Source organism: Leucopleurus acutus (genome assembly GCF_964270905.1).
Source record: "Leucopleurus acutus genome assembly, chromosome: 20".
Taxonomy (NCBI): domain Eukaryota; kingdom Metazoa; phylum Chordata; class Mammalia; order Artiodactyla; family Delphinidae; genus Leucopleurus; species Leucopleurus acutus.
In genome coordinates, this window is record NC_139162.1 from 29,971,165 (window position 1) to 29,988,398 (window position 17,234).

General features: G+C 42.8%; 1 pseudogene across 1 annotated transcript in view; it reads right to left on the reverse strand.

The window, feature by feature from the left end:
• Window positions 1–13,999, reverse strand: part of LOC309977063 (mitochondrial import inner membrane translocase subunit Tim29-like) — a 95,411-nt pseudogene extending 81,412 nt beyond the window's left edge. The window contains exons 1-2 of the transcript in view: window positions 13,908–13,999; window positions 13,254–13,450 (exon numbers count right to left, since the gene is read on the reverse strand). The product of the transcript in view is annotated as a mitochondrial import inner membrane translocase subunit Tim29-like (transcript). The remainder of the gene's footprint in view (window positions 1–13,253; window positions 13,451–13,907) is intronic.
• Between the last annotated feature and the right edge of the window lie 3,235 nt (window positions 14,000–17,234).

The window sequence follows — 17,234 nt, forward strand, 5'->3', positions numbered from 1 at the left end:
GCATTGTCAAAGCTGTAAACGTGATAATGGTTTTATCAGACAAGAAAAATAACTCGAAGTGGCTCAAACCTTATTCATTTATGCTCAAAGGGGTTTTATTTGTGATTCATCAAATCGTCTTTTGTAATAGGGAGAGTTTTAGGATCTTGCCCATTAATTTGAGAAAAAAATAATTCAGACATTAAAATAGATGCTATTCTCAGATGCTTGTATGTCAACCATAATAAGTAATAACAACCATCAAAGTTTCTTGATCCCATAACCTGTTGGAAGGAGGCTGCAGGAGGAGCCAGGGAACTGCCAGTGGCAATGACATTGATCCTCCTGAGTACTCAAAGAAAGGCCCTAATTCAGCTTGTGTGTCTGAGGTCTAGGCTGGAGGCCAAATGCAAGGTACAGAATCAGCCAGTGATTCTCTGCTCAGATGAAGCATGTGCCATCGGGAATTTGAGAGCAGCAGGGTGAAAAGAGGGATCATTTCTGAAAGGCTACATTTATCTGCAGTGTGTATTGCGGTTAAGAATGATTCAATTATTTATACCCCTCTGCCTTTCAAAAAGGAAATAGGTAGCTTCTCCGCCCCCCCCCCTCCCCGCCCAAAAAAAAGGACAGAAACAGTAAACAGAACAGAAAAAGAGCAAAGCTGAGTAATAAGAGGGCGGTGAGTTAGGATTACAGTGGCTCAATCTAAGCTAAGGGCAAATGTTTGCAACTAAAAAATATTTTTTGATTTGGAGCTTCCTGGCAATCAAAGCAACAAGGGAAGCATAGTGAGTGATTGCCTCTTATTATCTTATTTAAAGTAGAAAAGAGATGACTTTTAATTTCTAAGAGGATATTTTTTTAACAAGAGTAAGAAAGTGAACACAAGCATTGATTGTAAAAACAAAAGGCAAGGTAATAGTGTCAGAAACACAAAAATAGTTCCTCTGTAAATTACCCTGCTTCATTTGGACCAGAAGACTTTTGTCTGGATGAAAACACATCAGCAAGTTTTGAGAAGGTGTCCATTCGTCTTGTGATATCAGTCGCAAAGGCCAGAAATATCCCCACAAATCTAGTTTTTTTCACAATGTAAGTTGGTGTCGTGGCTCATGGCCAGTCAGCATGCACTTGGCCGAAATGGGGTTGAATGAGCAAATATTGGCTTCATGACTTTGAAGGGCAGTTCAGTGATTTCTGAGGAGAGAGCAGGGCACGGGGCGGCAGGCAGGGGACGGCACTGTGACCAACGAGTGGCTTTCTGGCAGTCAGCTTGCTGCATGAGCCACGGTTGGATTTCCCCACTACTGTGAGGGTAAAGCTCGGTCACTAAGTGGCTCATGGGCTGCTGCCTGCCCTGCATTAGCGCAGCTATTTGGGGCTTACTGAAAGGACTTTGGCACGCTTGCTGATTAAGCAGACCACAATGTTCTCTTGCTCCTCCCCTGAAACTCCCGGGGCTAATCTCCTATGGCTCTCAGGTCTAATGGCAAAAAGGTGCAGCGCACTGCCATGGGCCAACTCCCACTGGAAAATCAGCAAGGAGAAAGCTCCTGGACTCGGCTGTTATTTGAAATTCCTGGAGGGTAGATACGCCAAGGAATTTTCCTGACCGATGCTGATCCCTTTTCCAAGTCTCAAGGTACTTCAGATACAAATCCTGCAGGAATGTGTCATTTTCTGCCTTACATTACATTATTTCTGGGTGTGATACAAAGGGCTTGGGTCTGGGAGACAGATTTGGGTCCAAATCCCATTTTGCCACTTACTGGTTATGAGATCCTGGGTAGATGATCTAACTTTGTTGAGTCAGTTTTCTCATCTGAAATACAAATCTCCGTGAGTTAATAAATGTAAAGCATCAGGGTCTGTCCTTGTGTGTAGACAGTCCTCTGGTCGTAGTTCCATTTTTAAATATGTGATCGACCCTGTTCTAGATGTTGAGAATACAGAGACAATAAAACACAATCCCTTGAAGAGTTCCAGGTCTACAGGGGAAACACCAAGACACTGTGACACGTGCTATTACTGAAGCATGTGTTCACAGTGCCAGAGAAGGAGGGAGTCTGGGTTGGTGATTTGTACACCAAAGGACGGTGTTGACCCAAAGGCCATGGCTGAAAGCAGAAGAAACAGTCTCTAGCTGCCTAGGGTATGAGCCATGGCCGAAGGTAAGCACTTATATTTTAGTTGCCTCATCTCTAAAAGAAAGGAAGGTCATCAGGAGGTCCCTTGTGTTCCTTAGTAGCCATATGGAGACTGGCCTTCAAGATAGACATTGAGAGAATTACAGAACTCAGGCAGATTTGAGCGTTAGAAAATTTACCCCGTCTCCACCCAGAGTTCACCCTGGAACTCTTCTATGAGAGCCAATGCTTTTCCATTAGCTAATCCCTGGTACCCAAAAAATACAAAGAGGGGAAACAGAGTACATAATCCATTCCTGTAAAGTAGTTATTAACCTTGCATTATGATTGTGTTTACAAGGTGACTGGTATGCCATTAATAAGAAGGATCCCATCCAGCCCAGTGACTGCGATTCAGTTCAGGGAAGGCAACCCATAGAGGTGCCCTGGCTGTCTTGCTGGCCAAGTACACTGAGTCAGGGTCACTCATCCAGCCTGATGTGCGCTTCAGCTTAAGCGCTGAACTTCATCAGCAGTGTAATTCCATTTATGCTATTACAAAATTAAATCGAGACTTGAACTGTGCTTTTTAAAAGATTATGTGACCATATGTACCTTGAACGAGGGCCAGCTTTGAGAAAAGTGGTCTTTTCACAATTCCTTTCTATTAGGTTAGGACTTTGTTATTTCTTGTTTCCTTTTTTTTTTTTTCTCCCATAAATTTGAATCAAACCCAGTCAGTAGTTAATACATTGGTATGATTACAGCTTAAAGTCTTTTTATTTAAAAATATGCTTTCAGTAGGTTTTAAGACAAAAATAAAATCTTGTGGAATCCAGATCGTGTATCGGGCATGGAATATCAGTGTTCCCACACTCTGAGGACAACATGAGCTAATGTTTCAAATGGCTTTTTATCAAATCAAGTTTTAAACCAAAAGTTTTAGAGTCAATACTGAGTAATTTAATTAGCAAATGGTACCCTTAATTCTTAAAGTAAGTCAAGTTAAGGAAAACAAAATCTTATTTCTAGTATAAAGCTACCATTTTTTGAGAAATTATTTAACATTCAGGGGAATGCCTCTCTTGTACTCACTAATACTAGGGAACTCAATTCAGATATATAAATTAAGCCAGCAGAGAATTTTTATAGCAATTAATTTTATAGATAAACAAAACAATATGAATAGTTTTCAATGAAATCCAGCCATTATTTTAAAGCACACATCATATCTGGAAAAATTAATAGGAAAAATAACCGTACTTGAAGTCTAAGGAGAACGTGGCCAGTTTTAATTTTTCTTAATCAGCATAAACTGTTCCTTGTAAAATCTAGACTGGTCTATGCATATGCAACAGCTCTTATTAAGATGCATTAGAAAACGCAAGTGCCATTAGATAATGAAACTGACCAGAGGTATTTTCTAGTGCTTCAATTAATACCCTGGTGGTTAAACTATAATGACCAAACTCAATTGGCATCACATTCAGACGTGAATTGTACTTAAGGACCTCAGAGTCACTTCTTAGTGGATTGGTTTTGAAACACAAAAGCACTAAATTAAAATAATTGTTTTGTCTGAAAGTTTTTTTTCAGTGATCTCCAAAATGGGTGCTCCCTCAATCTCAGACGTTAGCACAGAGCACGGCAGGGTATTAGCATCTTCCATTCTTGTCCCGTGCCTGGCACATAGCTGGTACCCAGTAAATGTACTGTGTTAAGTACGTAAAGAGTGTTTTCAGAAACTCAGTATGATCTGATCCAAAACAATATGCTCTTTCCTTTGAGATCTTCAAGTCCACAGGCTTGCCTTGACTGAAGTTCATTCAGTGCTAAACTCAATCTTGGTTTGTTTTTTATTTTTAATTTTTATTGGAGTAGAGTTGATTTACAATGTTGTGTTAGTTTCAGGTGTACAGCAAAGTGAATCAGTTATACGTATACGCACTCTGTTTTCAGATTCTTTTCCGATATAGGCCACTACAGAGTATTAAGTAGAGTTCCCTGTGCTATACAGTAGGTCCTTATTAGTTATCTATTTTATATATAGTAGTGTGTATATGTCAATCCAAGTCTCCCAACTTATCCCTACCCCCCCCTTACCCCCGGTAACCATAAGTTTGTTTTCTACATCTGCGCCTCTACTTCTGTTTTGTAACTAAGTTCATTTGTACCCTTTTTTTAGATTCCACATATAAGCAATATCATATGATATGTGTCTTTCTGTGTCTGACTTACTTCACTCAGTATGACAATCTCTAGGTCCATCCATGTTGCTGCAGATGGCATTAGTTTGTTCTTTTTTCAGGCTGAGTAACATTCCATTGTACCACATCTTCTTCATCCATTCCTCTGTTGATAGACATTTATGTTGCTTCCATGTCCTGGCTATTGTAAATAGTGCTGCAATGAACATTGGGGTGCATGTATCTTTTCAAATTATGGTTTTCTTAGGATAGATGCCTAGGAGTGGGATTGCTGGATCATATGGTAGCTCTATTTTTAGTTTTTTAAGAAACCTCCATACTGTTCTCCATAGTGGCTCTACCAATTTACATTCCCAAAAACATTGGAGGAGGGTTCCCTTTTCTCCACACCCTCTCCAGCATTTATTGTTTGTAGATTTTTTTGATGATGGCCATTCTGACCAGTGTGAGGTGATACCTCATTATAGTTTTGATTTACATTTGTCTAATAATTAGTGATGTTGAGCATCTTTTCATGTGCTTTTTTTGGCCACCTGTATGTCTTCTTTGGAGAAATGTCTATTTACATCTTCCACCCATTTTTTGGATTGGGTTGGTTTTAATTTTAAAAATCTTGAAGGTGGAGGCACACAATACTTTTCATTTCATGAGTTTCTAAATAACATCCATATTCAGTTATTTGATCCTCACAACAACTCTATCCCAATTTTACGTAGTGAAATTAGATAACTTCCTGAAGGTTGCACATTCAGTTGGTGGTAGAACCAGGACTGGACCCAGTCAACCTAGATCCTAAGCCATTCTTTCAGCCTCTACATCAGAGGTCCACAAACTATGGCCCAGAGGCCAAGTCCAGCCTGTTTTCATTAAGAAACTTTCCTTGGAACACAGCCCCACCCATTCGTTTGGGTATTGTCTAGGGCTGCATTCATGCTACAAAAACAGAGCTGAGAAGTTGCAACAGAGACTATATGGCTGTAAAGCCTGAATTATTTACTATCTGATCCTTTAGGAAAAAGTTGACTGACTCTTGTTCCACACAATTTGCTTAAGAGTAAAGAGGAGTCAAGATGACAGCTCAGAGAAGTTTCACATCCACAAAAGCCTTCCACTGAAGTCGACCAGAATCCACTGTCAGAAATAACGGTGTCTGTCAACCAGTTCAAGACAGTGTGGGATGGTGAAAGGAGCATGTGGCTTTGGAGCCAGGTCAAGTTTAAATATTAACTCCAGCAGTTAATGATGTAGAGACAAGTAAGCCACCTCTTTTCTCTGGGTCCTCATTTTCCATCCGTAAAATTGGACTGGTTTATACTTCCCATGCTGAGTTGTTTTAGTGAATTAAATAAGATAATTTATGTTGAAGTCTTAATGCAGTGCCTGGCATATAGTAGAAGGTCAATAAATAGTCATGAATCAACAGGGATTGATCCTTGTATTTTTTTTTGTCTATATCTAACTACATCCATATATCTATTATCAGAAATCTTTTCTTTTTTTTTTTTTTTTTTTTTGCTGTATGTGGGCCTCTCACTGTTGTGGCCTCTCCCTTTGCGGAGCACAGGCTCCGGACGCGCAGGCCCAGCGGCCATGGTTCACGGGCCCAGCCGCTCCGCGGCATGTGGGATCTTCCCGGACCGGGGCACAAACCCGTGTCCCCTGCATCGGCAGGCGGACTCTCAACCACTGCGCCACCAGGGAAGCCCTAATGTGCTTCTTTTATTTGGAGTCTCATGACTAATTCTAGGAAACCCTCAGCCTTCATGTACAACTGACACATCATGTTTTCTCCAAGTCTTCCTATACTCATCTCTGGAACTCCAATTAGTTGTATTTGGATCTTCTGATTCCTTCCTTTCTGTCTCTTCATCTCTCTTCCATATGATCCGTGTTTCTCTGCTTCCACATTCCATTCTGAGAAACTTTCTCAGATCTATCTTCTGAGTCACTAATTCTCTCCTCAGCTGTATTTAATTTGCTATTTAACTAGTCCTTTGAAGTTTAACTGTCCATGAGTATATTATTCACAAATAAGAAGTTATTAATCAGAGAATTATTTATAATTTAGAAGCTGCCTAAATATCCAACAATCATAAAATAAATGATGATCAACTAAACCACAGTGCATATATTTGATAGATAATTATGTAGCCATTAAAATTATAATTACAAAAAGCCTGAAAGCAAACAGTACAAAAACTTATTAAAATTTAAAAAATATAAAATTATATGTATGCTGTCCTTGTGAACATATGCAAAGGTAAAAGTGAATACACAAGATAATAATAGTCGCAGTAGGGTGATTTCATTGGAGATGACCTTTTCCTCTTCCAACCTTTCTATAACGATGTTGCATTATTTTTACTATTAAAAATAGTCCCTTAAAACACATTCAACTTCTCAATAGAATGTCTGAGTACAGATGCTAAATATGAGGTCAGAATTAGCACTTGCTTAAATATGTCCCTCCTGTTGAATACTTCTAGCAAGCAGAAATCCATTTCTGGATGCTGATAGTCAAAATCTTGTTAGTCATTTTGAATCCATACATGTTATTTCTGTCCCAGAGCTGAGTTCAGAAAATTGAAATCCATGTGCTTGGATCATGACTGAGATGCCCCGAATCTGTTTCTTGTTTTTTCTCTCAAACACAATTAAGAGTTTGGCTTTGAATATTGTCAATTAGGAACTGAAAAATGCATTTCCATTCTACAAATTGTGCTTTTGAAAAAAACAGTTTATAAAGCATGGGCCGTGCTTAAATTAACTGGGGACATGTTTTTAAAGATTTGGCTTTTGCTACATAAAAAACAAGTTTACGAGCTTCCCTGGTGGCGCAGTGGTTGGGAGTTCGCCTGCTGATGCAGGGGACGGGGGTTCGTACCCCGGTCCGGGAAGATCCCACATGCCGCGGAGCGGCTGGGCCCGTGAGCCGTGGCCGCTGAGCCTGCGCGTCCGGAGCCTGTGCTCCGCAACGGGAGAGGCCACAACAGTGAGAGGCCCGCGTACCGCAAAAAAAAAACAAAAAAACAAGTTTACATTTCTAAGAAAGAACTTAATCACTGCGTATTTGCCAATCATACTAATTTCTTACACTGGCAATGTCGGGGTTTTCCTTAGCTTATCTGAGGCTAAAATTTGGCATTCAGAAAAGCTGTTACACAGGCCGCTCTAAAAATATCTGCAGTGTATCTGACCACATCCTTTAATTTGGTCAGTTTCCTTCATTTTCTTTCCTTCTTCCTAGTGTTTCTATAATGTTTTCTCTGCAGACTCAAAGATGCCCTTTCCCTGTTACATGTCCTCCACCAGCACTCTCTCACCTGATTAAACAACAGGACAGCAGGGGCCATAAAAACTGACAAAGGGAAAACTTCTCTAAAATTTCTGGATTTTTGACTCTCAATGGCCTGGCCTGGGTTCCTGTTTTCAAGATGCTCCTTGAGTTTGTATCATCCTCTGGTCGGACCATGATCCTTAAACACAATGATAATCATAAACGCTCTTCTGTTTCCATTTATTCTGAGAGGTCAAAAGATGCGGCTGGTTTATGAGTTTATTCTGCCATGTATCACTACAGGCGGGTCAGCAGGCCAGTGGATGGATGGGCAGTGCTCAGCTCCCCATTTATTACTCTTGTCAACTCAGAAGGGATTTTTTTTTTTTTTTACCTTGTGAAAGGCCCATCAGCAATGAATCAGTGAAGTGAAGACGACAGTTGATTTGTGAATTTAGATTCTATAAAGTGACTCTGCTTTGGTGGGCTGTGTAGATAAAGCAACTGTCATGATAAGGTGGCAAGTGCAATTCCACAAAACCAAATTTATTGCACATTTGAGGAAATCATCCTATTTTAAAATGCCATAAATTCGAAATTGAATATTACTTATTCCCATGAATTTTGATTTATATTTTGAATATTTTTAATGGGATGCTAAATAGCCTAGGTTCGAAGCTATGAGTTTATGCATTTCTTCTCGCAGGCTATTGTGACTTGGCGCAGAATATATTGGCCATTCTTAGGATTTTATTTGTGTGGACCACGGTGCGGGTGGGAGAGAGGATTCATGCACTTGCTGAAGACGCCCTGTGGGGAATGATAGGGATGCTGGTTTAAAGAAAGGGAGCTGGCTGGCTGCAACCTTCTTTCTTCCAAGCAGTGAGCAGTCTCATACGGTTGCCACGGAGCTCAGGGAGGGACTTTTGGCCCAAGCTCAGACAAGGTTGGGAATCGTGACTCTCCCCACGTGGGTTCGACCCCTATTAGCCACCTTCATTAGAATACCCATACTTCTCTGCAACACTTATTGCTGCAGTAATGAATGATTTCAGTGTTGACTTATTTACAAGCTGTGTCCAGCAATGGGCTGCATCTCCTGGCTCACGACTGTAGCTCCACAGAGCCTGAGAAGCAAGAAACCCTCCGTCGATGAAGACAAAAACCTCCCTTTCCCAGAATGCTTTAGCCTATCACCTTTCCAGTTAGTTCAGCTTTCTGCTTAACTGATAGGTAAAAAGAAAACCGGCCTAATTTCAACCCTGGCTGGTAACGCACTTCAGAAAAGGTATACCCAGTTTACCCTCCTGCAAGGAGAAAGATCCAACCTGTACTTGAAAACTGACAGCTTTGCCATGTCCCCACCAGGCAGTGGCCTCCAGGACTGTTTACCTGGCCCTCGGTGGAAAGGCAGCTGGGTTGGAAGGTCTTGAATAGTTTCCCCACTCCTTGTGCAGACTTCACCCAGCACCTGGCATTGTGTGGAGCCAGGTGCTGAAACTGGCAGATGACATGGTCAGGATTTCTCCAGCCTAGACTGGAGCTGCCTTGTCATTAATCCTCCCAGGCAGTGGCTGAGCTGGCAGAGAGAGAAACTTCCTCCAGTTGAGAAGATTCAGCAGAGCAGATTTAATATGCAGATGAGGGCCTGGGAGAGCCATGAAGGTGTCCAACTCCTTTTTAAATACTTTTAATCACTGCTGTGTTTGGAGCATGGGTGAAATTTGCATGGTACCTGCTAGAAACTTTCTAATCTCTGTGTAAAGTGAAACCTTATAACTTTTACCACCTGAGTCCTCTTAGGCCCCAAAGCCGCCAAAGAAATGTGCTGTTCTTTGCATTTACTGTGGTTTCTCTTCCCATGAGGCATAGAGAATAAGAGAAACACACAAATAAGCTTTGAAAAAAAAGATAGGGGGATTATCCGGCATACTGTACTCCGCCGTCTCTGACCACCACACCTACCAGGCTGTATAGCTGCATCTGGGTAGCTTAAATGCACAAAACAATGTGATTCCACATACGACTGCATTGGCTGAGACCTGAGCTAGGGCTTTCTGGGAAAGTACCACCACATGGCCTCACCAGGTAGCCTGGGCGTCCTCACAACGTGTTGGCGGGGTCCAAAAGTGAGTGTCCAGAGTGGGAGAGAAGGATAGGAAGAGAGGGGCAAATAGAGACGGGCAGACAGACAGACACACACACACACACACACACACACACACACACACAGACAAAGAAACAGAAGAATAACGAGGGAAAGAGAGAAGAGAGGGAGGGAGAGAGGGACAGAGAAAAAGAGACAGAAAGAGAAACAGAGGGGCAGCGGGGGAGAGAGAAAACTAGGCAGAAGCCGTAAGCTTTTTATGACCTAGCCTCACTTGTCACTTCCTGTTCATTAAAATAAAGTCGCTTGATTAAGTCTGACCCACATTCAAGCAGAAGGAAATTAGACTCCACCGTTTGAAAGTGTCAATGAACGTGCAGACCTATTTTAAAACCACCACATAGGTTCATTGTGGGGAGCAAACTTGCCCCTATGGGTGTTGAGATCTACTCTGGGTGGTGCCTGAGACCTTTCAAAACTCAATTAGCATCTTTTGGAAGCAACCGAGGGAGTGGCGTTTGGCAAGCCACCTTCCTACCTGGACAGGAACTTGTAGCATCTCCTGCAGTGACATTTTTTTGGTTATAGGGGCTTTGAGGGAAAAGTGCCTAAGCAAGTCTGAGGCCTCCTCTAGCGTTCCAAATGCCATTTAATATTTTCTGGAACATCTCTATGTCAGGAGTAGAGGTAGCTGTGCTGTGCCCTCTGCTTGCAATGTCTCTGTGCTTGACAGACTCTACTCATCCTTTAATGCCCACACTTCAAGCACATCTCCTCTTTGAAGTATTTCAGGGTGCTTCCAGGGATTGTTGAATACCCCTGCCTCTCTACTTGCGCATAGTCTGTTATTCTCAGGTCCATCACAGCACCAAAATGTCTGTCACCTTGTCTTTTGGATGGTGGGTTCCCCTAGAGCCGTAATCCTGCCCTTTCCCAGCCATAAACAGGGCTCCTGGAATGTGCTAGGCATTTATAGTCCATAAATGTTGGCTCAGAGGAACTTAGAAAAATGGGCAATTGTTTTAGGCTAGCATTTTCCAATATGGGATGTATGCAAGCTTAACTTCATGAGATCCTATAAAAGGAGGGTTTTGTGTCAAATGAGTTCGAAAAAAATCTACTGTTTCTCATGGCGGGTGGTGATCTTGCTGAGTTTAGTGGGTGTCCTTTCGTGAGAACTCAGCACTCGTTCTGCCATCCTTGCAGGCATGTTCAGGGAGAGATGCAAAGCTCCTTTTGCGGTCAGGAACCTCCATCTCTGGTAGGGAGCTTCCGGCTCCTGATTACAGAAGCTCTGTTGCTTATTTAGCCCTGTGAAGCTGCTCATAATTTTTGTTTAGCTCCTCATAGAGACTTGAGGGTGTCAGGGGCTTCCTGAATCCCTGGAGAGGTCTGGGCTCAAGGTGGCTACTTAAATACCTGTGGATACCTGGGTCCTGAGTTGAGTCAAATAAAGTGGTTTTAACTGTCCCACAGCTATGTCTCCTTTTTCTGGTAATAAACCACCTTGATCTTTCTTTGGGAAACCGCTCCTTCCCACTCCCTGGCTTTGTAGCTTAGGTAGGGCCAACTGTAACCCCTGGCAACAGACTGGGCACATGACCCAGGTCTGGCCAATCAAAACATCCCATTTCCCTGCTTCAGAAAAGGACATGTGACCTAAGTGGTTCAATGAGGTGACTGGGTGGAACCATGGGAAGAGAGCCTGGCTGGTCGCGGGGTGCGGAGTGTGGAGCCGTGGAGAGGGCTGCCTTTGTCCGGGGACATCAAACTCGTTGAAACCTCCGTTCTGATAAAAAGTGGGGAAAGAGAAAATTTGCAATTACATTACGGTTCCTCTCCGGAATAATCATTAATACTACAATGACTGTGTTTTATTGACTATTTACTATGTGCCAAGCTCCTGGGTCTCCTCAGTTCTAACGCACATCATTTCCCATTTGAACATCTCAGGAATCAGGTTTCATCTTCCCTTTGATGACTTCATACAACTGCTTCCAGCCAAACAGTGGTCATGACCTGGTTGTCATTCCCTTAACCAATATATCCCACTCCCATTTTGTATGAATACCAAGCGTGATACGTGGTGAAAGTCTACGTCAAGATAAATCTTCAAAATACTTTTTCAACAAAAATTCCAAATGATAAGAAAGCTTTGGGATATGGTTCCATCACCAGTGTTTTTCGTTTCTTGGAGAGACACAAAATAACGTTGCATCTTGCAATGGATGACATCTCCATTTCTACAAAATACAAGATTTCCTTATTTAGTGTTCGTCTTGGTGTTGTGTTACATTTAAGGAAACCAGTGCTTGGGGAAGTTAGCTAATTACCCAAATCCACCACCAAGTGCCAAGTGCTGAACCAATGTGTGTAAAGCACATAAAACTGGGCCAAATTAGATCAGTTCAAAACTCAAATCAAAAATGGACTTTGCCCTCTGGGGAAAGATTTCTAATTTGTGATCGTAGGCAGAGGTCATATTTTCTTATTCCTGTATTGAAAAAAAAAAATTTGCTTCTGTCCTTTCCCAAATCCAAACCTTCCGTTAGTGTTGCTGCTTTAGATAATACCATCTCAGTACAGTAGCATCATGAAAAAGTTACTTGTAATCTACAGGATTAGATGAAAGCTGTGTTCCCAGTCTGCTGTTTCTCTACCAGAAAATTGATACCAGGGATTTTCAGAGCCGAAAGAGACCAGTGAGCTTGTTTAAAACAACCAAGGACCCAGTTGCCACGATGTGGCAACAATTAGAATATGATTTCCTTTGGGAAAACGGCACTCAGCATTTCAGCCAAATGCCCAAGTCGTTACGGACAATTTTTCTGCACAACCCACCCACTCCCAAATTTTTATAAATTAGAACCATCCAACTAGGCTTCAGAGTTTGCTTGGGGCGGGGGGCGGCGAGTTTCATTCCAGAAAAAATTGTACCACGGAAAGAAGGGTCTTAGCGCAGATGCTGTTTCCTGATGGCGTGGAGGGGATGGGGGCATCGCGAGACTTTCCTTCAGACGTTGCTTTGAACCCTGGCTTTCATGTGAATATCAGACGCTTTATTGCCTTGACTCAGGTGACCTCATCTACCAGAATGAAGTCATCCAACCCGCCAGGAAAGACAAACCTTCGTTCCAGAGAATCAATCAGGCCCATCAGGGGCCCTGCTTTCCCCCTTATCTGCAGCCAGTGAAGGAGTGCACAGTTATAAACCTGACAGGCCCCAGCGAGCCCCCGTTCTGCAGGTCCCACTAAATCAAAAAGGGACCCGGAGACTCGCAAAGCACCAGCTTGCTACTGGGTAAGCACTGCGTGACATCATTTCTGACTTGGGGGATTGTTTTGCATCGAGGTATTTCTTGAGAACAAAACCATGGCATTCCACTGAACTTCGGGATGTTTCTCCTTCTTGTTATTAAACTATTAACTCCTGCCAGATAGGAATGCCAGGCACGTAATTGCTCACCCGGCCTTTTTATCCCAGGCTGTTGCACAACCCATAAACATTCCAATTAGGGAACCAATTAAAATGAGAAAGAGGCTTCCTGAATTACCCAGCAGTTGAGGCAGCGCTGCCATTTCGATGTCAGCCAGTGAAAGGTTTTTATTGCATCTGCTGAAGAGGTGAAAGGAGGAAGGAGAGCCGTGCTGCGCGCCTATGGGCTGAGCTGCAGCGAGAGGGGAGCCCTGGACAAACTCAGGGATGCTCTGGGAGACCACGAGGAGGGTGTCGGAGAAGGAGGAAGCTTTGCTTTGCTTATTAGAAGCAAGACAGAAATTACAAACAAAAATTAAAAACCGTACCATGAAGTTTATTCCTTTATTTCTGCAGAAGCTCTGGTGAATATGTACGGTTTCAGAAAGCGGATTCTTTCCCTAGGAAATGGATCCCGCCTTGAGAACCTGGAGGCCTCTCGTGTACATTGGATGCTGGATCCTTCTTCAAGGCATCCCTCTCGGTGGTTGTAGGAGCTTCACGCTACCAAGGAAGAAACTGACCTTGGCCAAGGTCACGTACCTCTTCATGCATCTGTTCAAGAGACACTTACTGTTGGCTGACTCAGGGCAGTAGACACAGCGGGCCCTGGGGGCCTGAAGAGTGAATAGGACAGACTTCTGCCTCCACTGACCTTGCAGGTTATAGACACATTCACTCACTTCTCCCTGGGCTCGCCTCCAGTTTAAACCTTTAGCTTCAGACCTAATACCAGTGCTTGACGCACAATGGGTACTCAAACAGGGGGATGGTGGAAGTGTCCAGACTCATAAACCTCTGCTCATCCTGCTTGGCCATCAGCATCCCGTCAAGGGTCCTCAAAAAGATGGGTGCTAATGATTCCTTTTCCTGAGATGGAAACTTGCATGTGTGTGTGTGCACACGTGCGTACATGCATGCGTGTGCCTGTGTTTACGGGAGATATAGTTAATTAACTGAGCGTTTCTTGTTCTCCACGGTAATAGAGCCTCTTCGAAATATTGAGGCCACTCAGAACTCCACTTGTAAAATTGACTTTGTTCTTTGCTGCTTATAGAGTCAGAAGAAGGAAAGTGGATTGGAGGTGCAGTAGACCTCTGAAATGCCGAGAGGTGGTGCCCTACGAAAGCCCCATTGCACTCTGTAAAGGCACCAGCTGCTTCCTCCTTCTCTCTGAGAGAGTTTGCCATGTCTCCTTCCTCCCTGTCTGGATCTGAGCTCCTTGAAAATAGGCACGGGGCCTCTTTGCTGCTGCAGCCCCCAGGACCGCTGGCTCAGGGCCTGGCCAAGGGGGCCCCTCCCTGCATCACTGACAGGAGAACACACCGTTCTTGAATGTCTCTGACTTCCTCCGCCTTCTCACTCTGTTAGCCCTATAACCTCCTGGCCCACTTTATTTCCATTTGAAATGAGATGGTGGCTTCAGCACTAGGATTTGAGTCTGTTAACTTCAGCCTCATTGGATAAAAAATTGGGTCTCGTCCAAGTTCCTCCAATTAGTCACTTGGGCAAGTTGCTTAATCTTCTTAAGTCTCTGTCTTCTTATCTGTAAACCACAAATGATAATAGTACCCGAGTCAGGTTGTTGGAGGATTGAACGAGTTCATATATGCAACATGCCTAGACCAGGACCTGGTGCATGGCAGGTGCTTCACGATGTAAGCAGTTATCATTTCTGTGCTGTGGTATTTGTCCAAGCTGTTGGCTTTCTCCTGGAAAGACTAGACCTCGAGCGTGCAAGGCTATACTCACCCCTTTCCAGGAGGCTGAGAGCAGCAGCAGTTTCAGTGGGCCTTGGGGGACTTCAAGTGCTCCCAGCATCTATGCTGGAATCCGCTGAAAGGTTGGTTGCCATGGATTGGGCATCTGGTATGTAGTAAACGCCATACTTTGTGTTTTCACATGTCCTGTCTCATTTAGTAAAATGGCCAGCCTTGGCTTAAATTTCTGGTGGCTGGGAGCCCACTACATCATAAGATTTCTACTAAAATGTAGCATAGCAGAGTAGTTAAGAGTATGAGCTAATCATGTTTGAATCCCAGCTCTACAGCTGTGTGACCTTGGATGAATTACTTAAACTCTCTCTGCCTTATTTCTCCATCCATAGAATGGGGATAATAATAGTCCCGACCATACAGCTTTTATGAAGATTAAGTGAGGGAATATTTATAAAGTTTCTTGAAGAGTATCTGCTGTGTATAAAGTTAGCAAGAGCCTGGCTCAGAGAGGGTCTGTCACCACTGAGTTCAAGATGAGTTTCTGCATGCTAATTTGGACTGGGGTACCCATTTTATTTTATTTTATTGGGGGGGGGTACCCATTTTAGAAATGAGGAAAGGAAAGAGGAAGTAACCTCCCTAGACAGCATGGCTAGGACATGGCCTAAATGATAATGGGCACCAAACTCAGGACTTTCTAAACTTGGCGCCCTTGCTTGGCTCCGCTGAGCCAATATGGATTTCAGATCAGTAAAAGAAAGAACTGTCTAACATTGAGTCATCATAAAAGTGGAACTTATTTACCGTAGTCTTATGTAGGGAAACACATCAAAATATTTTCAGATGAGAGGACATGATGTCATCCATGTTTTTTTGTTTTTTTTTTTTTTTTTGCGGTACTCGGGCCTCTCACTGTTGTGGCCTCTCCCGTTGCGGAGCACAGGCTCCGGAAGCGCAGGCTCAGCGGCCATGGCTCACGGGCCCAGCCGCTCCGCGGCATGTGGGATCTTCCCGGACCGGGGCACGAACACATGTCCCCTGCATCGGCAGGCGGACTCTTAACCACTGCGCCACCAGGGAAGCCCAACCATGTGTTGTTTTTTTTTTTTTTAATTTTTATTGGAGTATAGTTGATTTACCATATTGTGTTAGTTTCTACTGTGCAGCAAAGTGAATCAGCTATACGTATACATATATCCCCTCTTTTTTGTATTTCCTTCCCATTTAGGTTACCACAGTGCACTGTGTAGAGTTCCCTGTGCTATACAGTAGGTTCTCATCAGTTATCTGTTTTATACATAGTATCAATAGTGTATATATGTCAATCCCAATCTCCCAATTCATCCCACCCCCCCCCTTCCCCCTTGGTGTCCATACATTTGTTCTCTACGTCTGTGTCTCTATTTCTGCTTTGTAAATAAGAGCGTCTATACCAATTTTTTCAGATTCCACATATATGCGTTAATATACGATATTTGTTTTCCTCTTTCTGACTTACTTCACTCTGTATGACAGTCTCTGAGTCCATCCACGTCTCTACAGATGACCCAATTTTGTTCCTTTTTATGGCTGAGCAATATTCCATTGTATATATGTACCACTTCTGCTTTATCCATTCCTCTGTTGATGGACATTTAGGTTGCTTCCATGTCCTGGCTATTGTAAATAATGCTGCAATGAACATTGGGGTGCATGTGTCTTTTGAATTATGGTTTTCTCTGGGTATATGCCCAGTAGTGGGATTGCTGGGTCATATGGTAGTTCTGTTTTTAGTTTTTTAAGGAATCCCCATACTGTTCTCCATGGTGGTTGTATCAATTTACTTTCCCACCAACAGTGCAAGAGGGTTCCCTTTATTCCACACCCTCTCCAGCATTTATTGTTTGTAGATTTTTTTGATGATGGCCATTCTGACTGGTGTGAGGTGACACCTCATTGTAGTTTTGATTTGCATTTCTCTAATAATTAGTAATGCTCATCTTTTCATGAGTTTGTTGGCCATCTGTATGTCCTCTTTGGAGAAAGAAGACATGTTTAGGTCTTCCGCCCATTTTTTGATTGGGTTGTTTCTTTTTTTGATACTGAGCTGCATGAGCTGTTTGTATATTTTGGAGATTAATCCTTTATCAGTTGCTTCGTTTGCAAATATTTTCTCCCACTCTGAGGGCTTGTTTATGTCTTTTTGCCTTGTTTATGGTTTCCTTTGCTATGCAAAAGCTTTTAAGTTTCATTAGGTCCCATTTGTTTATTTTTGTTTTTATTCTCATTACTCTAGGAGGTGGGTAAAAAAGATCTTGCTGTGATTTATGTGTTCAAAGAGTGTTCTGCCTACGTTTTCCTCT